General features: G+C 36.0%; 1 protein-coding gene across 2 annotated transcripts in view; it reads left to right on the forward strand.

The window, feature by feature from the left end:
* Nucleotides 1–993: 993 nt before the first annotated feature.
* SEMA3A (semaphorin 3A) overlaps nucleotides 994–14,371 on the forward strand; it is a 647,654-nt gene continuing 634,276 nt past the window's right edge. For both annotated transcript variants that reach the window (XM_060304734.1, XM_030856995.2), the window contains exon 1: nucleotides 994–1,184. The gene's annotated coding sequence lies outside the window, so the exon portion shown is untranslated. The remainder of the gene's footprint in view (nucleotides 1,185–14,371) is intronic.

Here is a 14,371-nt window from a genome sequence, read left to right on the forward strand (position 1 = left end):
AGTCCGCCTGCCGATGCAGGGGACACGGGTTCGTGCCCCGGTCCGGGGGGATCCCACATGCCGCGGAGCGGCTGGGCCTGTGAGCCATGGCCGCTGGGCCTGCGTGTCCGGAGCCTGTGCTCTGCAGCGGGAGGGGCTGCAACAGTGGGAGGCCCGCGTACAGCAAAAAAAAAAAAAGAAAAAAAACCACCATCAGAATTTTTAATTGAAATAAATATGACTGATGAAAACTGTATAAAAAAAGTTCCTATTTCTGTACTGTCTTTTCTTCTTTCATATGTAAATATTACTTATTTTTTATTTTCAATGGAACCTTTTTATAAGCAGTATTGCAAAATATATTCATCTTTAATATATTTATCTACAAAAATGAAAAGTCACAAAATTAGATGAGAACTCTCATGTGTTTAAAAAATTGTCACCTTTATGTGAAGAAAATTCAGATTTGTTTGACATTGTCTTGGAAATGGGTAAATGAATATAAATTAGCTTACTTTTCCATTGGTAGTCCAGATTCCAGAGTGTACCGATTTAGAAAGGCATTTACCCTCTAAATAAACTAGAGGCTGATGGTCCATCCTCTAAGTGTTAACCTACAGCTAGCTACCTATGCAAACTTCTAATTTAGCACTTCTCATTATCGAAAATTTCTATTTTGTTGTCAGCTTCTCTCACTAGACTCTAAGTCCATTGAAAGTGTTTCTGATGCCCGGCATAAAATAGTCACTCAAATGTTTATTGAACTGAATATAAGCTAAGTGAGTAGAATTGTAATTAGAATGTTGAATGAGCTGTTTGGGGGACACATCACATGCTTTTGTTTATGGATGACAACTTTTGTTTTAGAAACTGAGTGAAAATCTGGTGTGTTAAGTATGCTGTACATGGACTGATTTCACTTAACATGTAATCCTTCATATTGCAAGAAACAGAAACTATTTTACACTTTGAAATATTTCACACTGAGCAGTTTCTTATTTTCTTCTTTTGTATATTAACATTGGAGGGCTTCAAGGCTCAAACCAGATTTGAAAAATTGAAGTTCCACTATCAAAAGATATTTAAAAGATTGAGCTTGTTTTCAGCCATACCAAGGAAAAATGAATCAATGATCTAATCTTCACACACAGTTTGACATCACAGAAATAGGAGATATTCTTACCATGACTCGGGGTAATTTGGGGGTAAGTCATTTAAACTTTTACTCTCCTTATTTTCTTAAATATAAAATGAGAGAAATATTATCTTCTCTCTCTCTCTCTCTCTATTTCTCTCTCTCTCCCTAGCTGCTGTGGGAATGGAATAAAACAGTAAAATAAAGACATTAATTGTAAAAACACCAAGATTTTTTCAAAATATTATAAGCATCAATAAATAATAGTAACTTTATTTCATATTTACCAACTATAAACTTGATTCTTCAAAAAGCTATTTCTAATACCCTCCGTAACACACAGCTTTCACATTTCTGAGCTAATTACTGTATTATGTGAATAATTGATAAAGATTAAAAATATTTCTGGACCATCCAAGTTCAGAGTTTTTAAGAGAAGTAGGATATAAAATTGCTGTACTTCAGCCTTCTTTAAATTTTCCTCTATTTTAAAGAAGTTTCCTTCAAGTCTTACTTATTTTCATAATAAGAATGTACATGTATTTTCATGTGTTTCTAGATAATATCAACCAAGAAAATAATTACTGCCTCATAGAGTACATAGGAAGAAAATAATCTCACTGGTACTGAAGTTTGAGCAATTTCATCAAAAGCAATACTGCTAATACTTGATGGCAACAATCAAATATTTAACATATGTATCTTCAGTGTATTCATTGGAAGTTATCAGATGAAGGCAGAAGTAGTGTTAATAAACAGAAAAATCCTCCAAGACTTAAGTGTTATTAACAGGATTTGGAGAGCTTGAAGAGCAAGTATAATTCCATATATAGGATCTGTTCTTTTTAGCTACTCAGGCTGGATTCCCCATGTGTGTTTTGGCACTCTATGCCGGAAGACATGTCACAGGCTTCAGTTCCAGCTCATCTCCACTTATTATCACTAGACTTGTCAACCGTATGAAATGACCCCCTCATGTGTACCGTGTAACATAAGAGAGGAATGTATTGGAGAAGTTCAAAAGCTACCACCTCAAAGAGCTGGTTTCAGTTTCTACTCTACTCTTTTCTGCCACATCCCTACGTTAAACCTTCTCTGAGTCTGTTGCCTTATTATACTTAGTATGTATATGGTCCATTTCTATTTCTTATGGGTCATTTAGAGGGATGTGTTCTATTGTGGAATATGCCCTGTGTTCTTGGGTTGACTAGCTGTCAGCACTTCAATCCTTTTTCTGCTGTCTTATATGCAATAGAAAGTAAGTGGAGCTTTAAAATTGAATTAAATGCATAGAATAGTTAATGCAGTTTTATATCATTCTCATATTTCTCTTCTTTTGCTCAATATTTACATTTTACTATTAGCTTAAGAAAGTACAGATTCAATACAATATTCCCTATATCATTACTATTCTTATTTTTCCTTGTTTGAAAGAGAAGTCGTCTTTCCTTGTTAAAACAAAACACAGAACCTCCAAGATTTAAAAGAGAGAGGAACCTCGAGATTCGGTGTGGCAGCAGACCCAATAGCTAAACACATTTAAGCTCCTCGATCTGTTGCCCACCAAATCTGGAGGTACCTTTTCCTCTCCTGAATTGTCAAGTTTCTTTATTTTGTTTTAATGAAAATGACTCTTGTTAGAGATTCACTGGCAAATTCTATAGGTCCCAGCTTCAAAATACATCCACTAGATATAAGCTACGTGCAGTGCCTGGCACATAGTAGGTGATCAAAATATTTGTAGACAGGAAGAATGACTAAATTACTAAATCCAACTCTAGTCATCTTTTCCAATGTTATGCTTTTGGTCAGAGCTCTGTATTGGTCTCCTACCTGTCTCACTGCTTTCAGATATTCCTGGTAAATGCTGTCCTCGAAACAGTAGCCATGGTGATCCTTTGGAAGTGTTTTTGCATACTGTCATTCTTCTGTCTAAAAGCCTCCAGCAACTTTTCATCTCAGAGTAAATGCCAAACTCCATACAATCAGCAAAATGTGGCGTACAGTCTAGTCTCTTATTACCTATCTGACCCCTTCTCCTACATTCTGCTTCACAATCACCCTGTTTGTTTTTGGCTCCTTAGATGTGCTCCAGTTCCTTATATTTGCTCTTTGGTGTTACTATTGCCAAAAAATGTTCTTCCTTCAATATAAGCATAGGTTGTTTCCTTAGCTCCATCAGGTCTTTGTTTAAATTAGAGATTTTCAGGGAGGATTTCTGTGGTAGATTACAGATTAGATATATTTGCTTCCTCTCCCCATCTCATCTCCACAAGAGACGTGTACTTTTCCTGCCTCCTTGACTTTTGGCCTTTGCCATATAAATTACCCGTGGAATATTACAAGACTGTTCCTGCTTGAAAAACACTTGCAATGTCAGACCTGCCCTTTGTCATTCCTGCTGCAAAGATGAGAGGATATGTCCAGGCTGGTCCACTGGTCCCAGGAGGAGAATGACAAACACATGGAGCAGAGCCAAGTTATCCCACCTGGCCCAGCCACCAGATTTGTGAGCTAAAAAATCTTTATGGTTGTACCTCAGTGAGGTTTCTGTGATTGTTTTTACTTAGCACCCTTGTGGCAATAGTTAACTGATTCACGTACTACGATCAGCCTGTTTAAAATTGAGTGTGTACAAGATATAAAAGCCAGAATGAACAGATGTTTTTGCATCATGCCATCTATAAAATTCTCTTCAATTCATTGACTATTTAAGAATTTAGTACACTACTTTTTTGAGGAAAAATGCATCCTACTTGCATGATTTTCCATGAGAATTGAGAGTGCTTGCACGACTTGCTCATGCCTTTGTGACCAATCAGAGCAACACTGAGAGCAGATGCTTTGGATATAATTTCCCATTCATCTTAGCTTTCTCTTCACAATGCTTGATTCTTGCAGTTGCCTGAACAATTTCCAGAGTGAGATTCATTGTATAAGCTTAAAGTCAGGAATTTTAGCATTTAGAATAAACAAATGCATACAGATTGCTCCTGCAGAACAGGCCTTGGGCCCAGAAATTAGAGGACTCTAACCGTTCTCTTGAAATCTTTAGTTATCTCAGAGCTTAATAAAATAAGCTCTTTCCAGGCATTCCATACATTTCTTTGTCCGTAGTTCACCAGCCCTTATCCACAGTTCTCTTGGGTATTCTTTTTAGAACTTAATATTTAAACATGGATATAAAAAGAATTTGCAACATGAGATTTAGCTGTGTGTGCAGCATTTTATTTATTTTTTACATATGGTTGAGAGAGTTCATAGCTTTTTATTGATAGCCTGTTATTGCCTAAGTGAATCATTCAGGAAGTTCAGATCTTATGTTTCACTCATGTGGTTCTCCAGTTTTTACTCCTTGTATCCTGAATAATTTAAATTAAGAGGCTTCATATTGTTGCTCCAATGGCCTGCTATGTTTTTATTGATTAAAAAGTCTTCATTATAAGAAATATTCCATTAATATATTCACATATTTCTTTGATTAAGAAGAAAATGTCTTAAAAGTATTTAAGCCTTTTAAAATCCATGTCTACCAAACCTAACAAGGTTCTATTTTTCTTTTTATTATACTGTCTTATCTAAGAAAATTAAAGTGAAATTGCTTTAATTTATATATACAAGTATATAGATAATTTCCCATATGGATACATATCATAGAGAATACTGTACAATCTGTTACCCACTATCATTTAGCCAATAGTTGATTAAGTATATTTTAGGTGAAAATACAAAAGCAGAGAGAAATAATAAAATGGTTCGAACAAAAAACTCATTTCAAACTTGTTTCAAATTGCCAGTAAAATCAAGTTTTATATTAAAACATGTATTCTTATTCAAAGGGCAACCTAAAAAAAAGTTTTATTTTACTGTCTATCAAAACTTTTCTTCAGCTATTTTCTTTGGTCAATATTAAAACTTTATTGTGTGGTTATTACTTATGAATGTATTAATCTATTTATTACATGGCATTCATGAAGAAAATAGTTAACATTTTGTTCTGCTTGTTTTCTGTTAGTTCTTCTCAACTCTTGATAAGTTTATTTTCCTGTTGAGGAGCATGCTGATAGAAAAATGGGCTTTGTGCTGATTTCCAACTGGAAAATGGATAAAGCTCCTCCTTTAATGGTCCGCATTTGAACCTATGGGTATTGTCTTTAGTGAATGGCAACATGCTGTTTAATTAAGTCATCATATCAGCAGCTTCACTGCAATGCACCACACTGCGGGACGGCTCAGTAGCTGACGTTTCTCTTCTACAGGCGTCTGAGTTTACTGACTAGGTTGTGCTGTCAAACTCAGTTTTGGAACCCTGTTAAGATACACATACACAGAAGCACTAAGCACATTGCTCTATCTCTCCTATACTTTTTTTATCCCTGTGGTACGTGTGTGTGTATAAACATAATGGATTTATTCACATACAGTTAATCAAATTTAAACATTAAAATATTTAGATTTTGTCATTTTGAGATTTTGATATTTTTAAATTGAAATATAGTTGACGTTCAACATTCTGTTAGTTTCAGGAGTACAAAATAGTGATTCAACATTTAAATATATTATGATCACCACAGTAAGTCAGTAACGATTTGTCCCCATACAAGGCTATTACAGTACCAGTGATGATGTTCCGTATGCTGCCCAATGAGATGTTTGATATTTTTAATGGCTAATTTATAAGATAACATTTAGACCAAATCACATGTTAAAATACAGTGGATTTGTGATCAGTTAATGATTATGTTGAGATATGAATTAGAGTGACCTGAACAAATGTTTTTGATAGATAATGCAGGATAGCTAAGAGGCAGCTCCTCAATCATCTTTTATTTGCATACCCAGGGGTACATTTTAAACTTTGTATTTCTCAATTTCTTCCCTGCACAACCTTATAGGGTTTTAGTAATAATCAACTGGGTTAATCCACAAAAGCACTAAGTGTAAAGCAAAGAATGTGTTGAATGAATGTGAGCTAAACTGGTTAATTGGCTTTACTCTTAGATGAACAAGAACTAGGGATAAGCCTAGGAGTGTCTATTTGTTGAGACACTTTCTAAAGAGTAAGATTTCATCTTTCTCTATATCAGGAACAACACGTCCCTCAAAATACTTGGGTATTAGGTATAGAAATGTGTATGTCCACTGTTTGAGATTTCACAATATTAGCATTTATGGTTTGGGATGTTCAGTGAGACAAAACAGTACTTATATTATCTATGGATTCCTGGTAGTTCAGAAGTATAATAGCAAGGGAGCTAAGAATTGATACAATGATAAGTCATTGAATATTTATAGTTGGAAAAATATGATGTCTTGACTTATAAAACACTATTTCTCAACAGTGTGCAGTTAGTTGTCATGTAACTCAAAATAGGCTAGGTTATATTACAGTAACAAGTAACCCCAAATATCAGTGTTTTTATTCAAATTGCTTGCTCATGTTATATGACCAAGGAGTGCCAGCAGGGAGAGAGGGGCGTCTAGAGGCTCATTGTAATCATTAATGAGCCCACAATGATGGATGCTCCTTCTGGACACATGCTTCCATCATCATCAAATCATGTAAAGGGAAGACAGCAATTCATGTACATGTTCTGAAAGCTTCTGCCCAGAAGTAAAACATGTTGCTTACGCTCGTGTTTTATTGGATAAAGTAAGGCACATTGTCAGGCTTAATTTCAAAAGGAATGGAGAAGCGTCCTACCAGATGTTAAGAAGGAAGAGAAAATATTTCTTAATAGCCCTGATAACTACCAACGTTACTAATTAGTATTTAAATTCCTAATTACTTTTTATCATACTTATTTTTTAAATCAATGAAAACTAAACATATGATTATTATTATGTGAGCATTTTCCAAAAAAAAAATCAAAGGACTCTTTTTTCATAAAGACTAGGTATTAGTAAGACTTTTGTGTGTTTTACAAGCATAAAGAATCACTGCTCCAGTGTGTCCAACAGAAAGGCATGACCTTGGTTAAAAATTAATAATGGTCCAAGCTTTGTGACTCCAGATTCTTGGATTTTTTCAGTGATTCAGAATGATCAGACTCAAAATATCTGGCTCATATTAACCAAATTTATAGCATCTGATTCATAAACTAGGATAGTTCATTAATTAATAACAAGTATTGGTCAAGACAGATGTAAGTTTGCTGAAAAGGCAAAATACATAGAATACCAAATTATAGTTCAAGGATTGCTTAGTGAACATGGAATCAAAACATGGCATGTTAGATTACATCAGTGACTGAAAAAGTTATATGTATAATATGCATATGTTACATGTTATGATAGCCAGATGTGTTTGTCAATACTACAGAAGTATTTCTATGATACAGACTGTACTTTAGGTTCATGGGTCAAGGTGTCCTCCCCATTAGACAAAGCCTTTGTTTTCAGAATTGCAGTACAGATAATGGAATAATAAACTTTAGTTAACTTTTTTTTCTTTAATCACAATTCAGCTTTAATTCCAGTCATAATTTTCTGAGTTTATATCTAGTCACCTGGAATTAATGTTTATGTAATTTTTCTGTCACATATGCCTTGTGTTGTCTCAAACCTACAGATATTAATATTACTGCCACTGTAATACCTATTGTTTACTAAGTGCCTGTTATGTGTTATGACTTTACATATTTTATATCATTAAATTCTCCCCATAACTCAGTGATATAGGCATTATTTTTATTTTAGAGATAACGAACTTAGGAATTAGAAATATTAATTGATTTTGCCCCTTATTCACCTAATGAGAATTTGGCAAAGCAGCAGCAATTTAAATGAAAGTCTATGTGGTGCCAAACCACACTCATCCCAATATATTTCACTGGCTCAGTTCAGTTTTAACTATTCTAAATTTCATTAAGGGATGATCTAAACTTCCATTGTTGTCACAATCCACATACTTCTTTTACTGTCCACAATGAACAACCAAAAAGACAAACAGATGGCTGAGATGACAATATGATAGTCAATTTTAAGGAAGAGCTAAACATGTCTATAGTTGATCCCTCATTCCTTTTTGCCTTATAGAAGAATTTTCTTCCTTTGAGTATTGTTCTGTTATTTGAGGGTTTCCATATTCTCCTCCAGCATAAATTTTGATCTTCATTGAGCATCTAAGGTACACAGAGATCAAAGTTTCTTCACTGATTGAAGTTTAACTGTGGTCAAAAAAATTCTAAAAGAGAAAATTCTAAAAGAGAAATTAAAATCCCATTTAATCTTAACTAAAACTACTCACTGTGAGGTAGTTATTCTATCTACTAAAAAACTGAAGAAGTAAGAAATAAAGTCATTGCCCTCATCTTTCACTTCCATCCTATTTCAGAAAAGCCACAACTCAGTCAGGAGATAAAGAAGATATATGCAGTCAGATCACTAGCATGCTGTAATATATGGATGATGGCCAAATAGGAAAGAAAAAAAAATCCACTTCCTCAGAAACTCTATAGAGTTCTCATTTTCTAAACAAAATTAGTTTTCTAATCGATTAATCAATTAGCATTTGCTAACAATTTCTGTATAGTTAAGCAACATATGATCCACTCTTTAAAACTGCATCCTCATAATCATTCTAACTCCATGCATAATTAGTCATTTAAATGAATGGTAGATGGACTCAGTCTCATGCAAACTGGTCACTAGATTTTTTAATGTGACAACACATGCCTCCCCAGGGCAAGTACAGGAGATCATTCTATCTGAATTAATGTACACCATCAAACATGCTCAGCATCAAAGTTTGTATGGGGGAAAAAAAAGAGTAAGTGTGGTAAAGAATTGTTCTGGAGAAGATGCAACTTGATAGGCAATTTCAAATATATGTGGTCTGTATACCCTCAGTAACCAAAATTCTGGGAAATGATTAGTACACATTCCAAGAAATTGCAAACTTTTAAGGACACTGAAATGACCAAGATTGAGTTAGAATTTAACCCTGAATCTCTGAAAGAAAAGGGTGGGTACTGGGGGGATCATTTCTTTTTCCATCTGGAGTTCTCTATCTGAACTATAACCACAGCAAACTGGCAAAGCCCACATATTCTGTCCAGTTACCACTGTTTAACGAGCATATAGTACACACAGCAATGGGGAAAAAACCTGATAGAATAATTATAAAATGTACATTTCTTAAACATCTAAGCTCTTCATAATTCTAAAATTAATATGAAATATATCATTAGGTATAAAAGTTATCCTTCATAGTTGTGAAAAAAGAACTAAAATGCATTGACTATTATCAGCTGTTTTATTCAGAACTCTATCTGTAAAATTGCAAATATTCTCATGCTTATGATATTTGTGTTCAGTAATTGTCCATCTATTAATATAAAGTGCTGATAAATAAAAAAGGAAAATCAAAATAGCAATTCAGTTAGCATTTCCTTGGACCACTTCTTATTGTGTGGCCTTATTCCTGTTTAACGTTAATAACAGATGTGGCTTTCACCTCACCCATCATAGCGGGAATTTCCTTTCATGTGTCATGTTGTTGTCAAGTTTTCATCACCGTTATCTTCTTCAGTATTCCCCACAGATGGACAGTACTCTAATCCTTGAAAAGCATCCAATCTGGTTGTTTAGATATAGACAATGTTTTAACATTTTCATTTCAAAGTGAATCATGTTGCCAGATTTGCAATATGCCTGCTGGGTGAGTTAGGGTGTGTCACAAAACTTGGTGTTTCAGGATCCAGTTCTGTAAAGTAGTTATTGGTATTGATTTGTTCTCCAGGAAATGTGATACATCTGTGTAAAATATTATTCAATTGATTTGTTATGTGAAAAGGTACATCTCGCCATAAAAAGCACTTCCTCAGGGAAATGAAGGCTTCCGTGGTTGTGAGACATTTTCTTAGCGCTGCCTTAAACACAACTTTCAAATATGTATTCTCTTGTTCCCTTCATGTTCAGCGTGTATTTCCTAAATATTTTGGCCATTAAAATATTTACTATTCTGAAAAAAAAAATATTTACTATTCTGTTCACGAAGAAGAAGACATGAAAATAAACAAACAGAAATAAGACATGATTCTAAGTTTCAAGACAGTCACAACAGAGGAGATAGCAAAATGCAACGTAGATAAGAAACTATAAGAAATTAGCGCAAAATATTGTGTTTGTTGGATTGGTAATAGTATAATATTTAGTCTGGCTCACTAAAATAGATTTAAGTGGTTAGTGCAAATATATAGTGATACCTGGTGATATAGCCAAAGGAGTTTAGTTGTGGAAAAATAAGGGCGTAATAATATATTAAAGCCAGGATAAAACGGTAGGTATGGTGAGTCATAAATGGTTGGAGTTTCCCAGGAGATAAAACCAAAAAGGGAGAGACCTTCAAGATGGCAGAGGAGTATGACATGGAGATCACCTTCCTCCCCACAAATACATCAGAAATACGTCTACATGTGGAACAATTCCTACAGAACCCCTACTGAATGCTGGCAGAAGACCACAGACTTCCCAAAAGGCAAGAAACTCCCCACGTACCTGGGTAGGTCAAAAGAAAAAGGAAAAAACAGAGACAAAAGGATAGGGAAGGGACCTGCACCAGTGGGAGGGAGCCGTGAAGGAGGAAAGGTTTCCACACACTAGAAAGCCCCTTCGCGGGCGGAGACTGCAGGTGGGTGGTGGGGAAGGACGCTTCGGAGCCATGGAGGAGAGCGCAGCAACAGGGGTACAGAGGGCAAAGCAGAGAGATTCCCACACAGAGGATCAGTGCTGAGCAGCACACACCATCCTAAGAGGCTTCTCTGCTCACCCACCAGGGACTGTGGGGGCTGGGAGCTGAGGCTTGGGCTTCGGAGTTCAGACCCCAGGGAGAGGACTTGGGTTGGTTGAGTGAACACAGCCTGGAGGGGGCTAGTGCGCCACAGCTAGCCGGGAGGGAGTCCGGGAAAAACTCTGGACCTGCCTAAGAGGCAGGAGACCATGATTTTGGGGTGTGTGAGGACAGGGGATTCAGAGCACTGCCTAAACAAGCTCCAGAGACGGGCGGGAGCCACAGCTATCAGCACGGACCCCAGAGATGGGCATGAGATACTAAGGCTGCTGCTGCCGCCACCAAGAAGCCTGTGAGCGAGCACAGGTCACTGTCCACCCCTCCCCTCCCAGGAGCCTGTGCAGCCCACCACTGCCAGGGGCCCGTGATTCAGGGACAACTTCCCCGGGAGAACACACGGCGCACCTCAGGATGTTACAACGTCACACTGGCCTCTGCCACCACAGGCTTGCTCCACATTCCGTACCCCACCCTACCTCCCGCCTGAGTGAGCCAGAGCCCCCTAATCAGCTGCTCCTTTAACCCCATCCTGTTTGGGTGAAGAACAGATGCCCTCAGGTGAACTCCACACAGAGGTGGGGCCAAATCCAAAGCTGAACCCCAGAAGCTGTGAGAACAAAGAAGAGAAAGGGAAATTTCTCCCAGCAGCCTCAGGAGCAGCAGATTAAATCTCAACAATTAACTTGATGTACCCTGGATCTCTGGAATACTTGAGTAGACAACGAATCATCCCAAAATTGAGGTGGTGGACTTTCGGAGCAACTGTAGACTTGGGGTTTGCTTTCTGCAACTAATTTGGTTTTGGTCTTATGTTTATCTTAGTTTAGTATTTAGAGCTTATTATCATTGGTAGATTTGTTTATTGATTTGGTTTTTCTCTTCCTTTTTTTTAATATATAGATATATATATATTTTTCCTTTTTCTCTTTTTGTGAGTGTGTATGTGTATGCTTTGTGTAATTTTGTCTTTATAGCTTTGCTTTTACCATTTGTCCTAGGGCTCTGTCTGTCCTGTTTTTTTTTTTTTAATAGTACAGTGGATTTGTTTTTTGTTTTTGCTGCATAATGATCAATGGATCAATCCAAAAAGAAGACATAAAAATTGCAAATATTTATGCACCCAACATAGGAACACCACAATACATAAGGCAAATGCTAACAGCCATAAAAGGGGAAATCGACAGTAACACAATCAGGGTAGGGGACTTTAACACCCCACTTTCACCAATGGACAGATCATCCCAAATGAAAATAAATAAGGAAACACAAGCTTTAAATGATACATTAAACAAGATGGACTTAATTGATATTTATAGGATATTCCATCCAAAAACAACAGAATACACTTTCTTCTCAAGTGCTCTTGGAACATTCTCCAGGATAGATCGTATCCTGGGTCACAAATGAAGCCTTGGTAAATTTAAGAAAATTGAAATCATATCAAGTATCTTTTCTGGCCACAATGCTATGAGACTAGATAACAATTACAGGAAAAAATCTGTAAAAAAATACAAATACATGGAGGCTAAACAATACACTACTAAATAACCAAGAGATCACTGAAGAAATCAAAGAGGAAATCAAAAAATACCTAGAAACAAATGACAATGAAAACATGATGACACAAAACCTATGGAATGCAACAAAAGCAGTTCTAAGAGGGAAGTTTATAGCAATGCAATCCTACCTCAAGAAACAAGAAACATCCCAAACAATCTAACCTTACACCTCTAGCAAGTAGAGAAAGAAGAACAGAAAATCCCGTAAGTTAGCAGGAGGAAAGAAATCATAAAGATCAGATCGGAAATAAATGAAAAATAAATGAAGGAAATGATAGCAAAGATCAATCAAACTAAAAGGTGGTTCTTTGAGAAGATAAACAAAATTGATAGACCATTAGCCAGACTCATCAAGAAAAAAAGGGAGAATACTCAAATCAACAGAATTAGAAATGAAAAAGAAGTAACAACTGACACTGCAGAAATACAAAGGATCATGAGAGACTACTACAAGCAACTATATGCCAATAAAATTGACAACCTGGAAGAAAGGGACAAATTCTTAGAAAAGCACAACCTTCCAAGACTGAACCAGGAAGAAATAGAAAATATAAACAGACCAATCTCAAGCACTGAAATTGAGACTGGATTAAAAATCTTCCAACAAACAAAAGTCCAGGACCAGATGACTTCACAGGCGAATTCTATCAAACATTTAGAGAAGAGCTAACACCAATCTTTCTCAAACTCTTCCAAAATATAGCAGAGGGAGGAACACTCCCAAACTCATTCTATGAGACCACCATCACCCTGATACCAAAACCAGAAAAAGATGTCACAATGAAAGAAAAATACAGGCCAATATCACTGATGAATATAGATGCAAAAATCCTCAACAAAATACTAGAAAATACTAGAATCCAACAGCACATTAAAAGGATCATACACCATGATCAAGTGGGGTTTATCCCAGGAATGCAAGAATTATTCAATATACACAAATCAATCAATGTGATCCACCATATTAACAAACAGAATAATGAAAACCGTATGATCATCTCAATAGATGCAGAAAAAGCTTTCGACAAATTTCAACACCATTTATGATAAAAACCCTCCAGAAAGTAGACATAGAGAGAACTTTCCTCAACATAATAAAGGCCATATATGACAAACCATATATGGTGAAAAACTGAAACCATTTCCTCCAAGATCAAGAACAAGACAAGGTTATCCACTCTCACCACTATTATCCAACGTAGTTTTGGAAGTTTTAGCCACAGCAATCAGAGAAGATAAAGAAATAAAAAAATCCAAATCGGAAAAGAAGTAGTAAAGCTGTTACTGTTTGCAGATGACATGATACTATATATAGAGGATCCTAAAGATGCTACCAGAAAACTACTAGAGCTAATCAATGAATTTGGTAAAGTAGCAGGATACAAAATTAATGCACAGAAATCTCTTGATTCCTATACACTAATGATGAAAAACCTGAAAGGGAAATTATGGAAACTCTCCCATTTACCATTGCAACAAAAAGAATAAAATACCTAGGAATAAACCTACCTAAGGAGACAAAAGACCTGTATGCAGAAAACTAAAAGACACTGATGAAAGAAATTAAAGATGATATAAACAGATGGAGAGCTATAACATGTTCTTGGATTGGAAGAAGCAACATTGTGAAAATGACTGTACTACCCAAAGCAATCTACAGATTCAATGCAATCCCTATCAAACCTACCACTGGCATTTTTCACAGAACTAGAGCAAAAAATTTCACAATCTGTATGGAAACACAAAAGACCCCAAAGAGCCAAAGCAATCTTGAGAAAGAAAAATGGAGCTGGAATAATCAGGCACCCGGCCTTCAGACTATACTACAAAGTTACAGTAATCAAAACAGTATGGTACTGGCACAAAAACAGAAATATAGATCAATGGAACAGGATAGAAAGCCCA

Source organism: Globicephala melas, chromosome 9 (genome assembly GCF_963455315.2).
Source record: "Globicephala melas chromosome 9, mGloMel1.2, whole genome shotgun sequence".
Lineage (NCBI taxonomy): Eukaryota > Metazoa > Chordata > Mammalia > Artiodactyla > Delphinidae > Globicephala > Globicephala melas.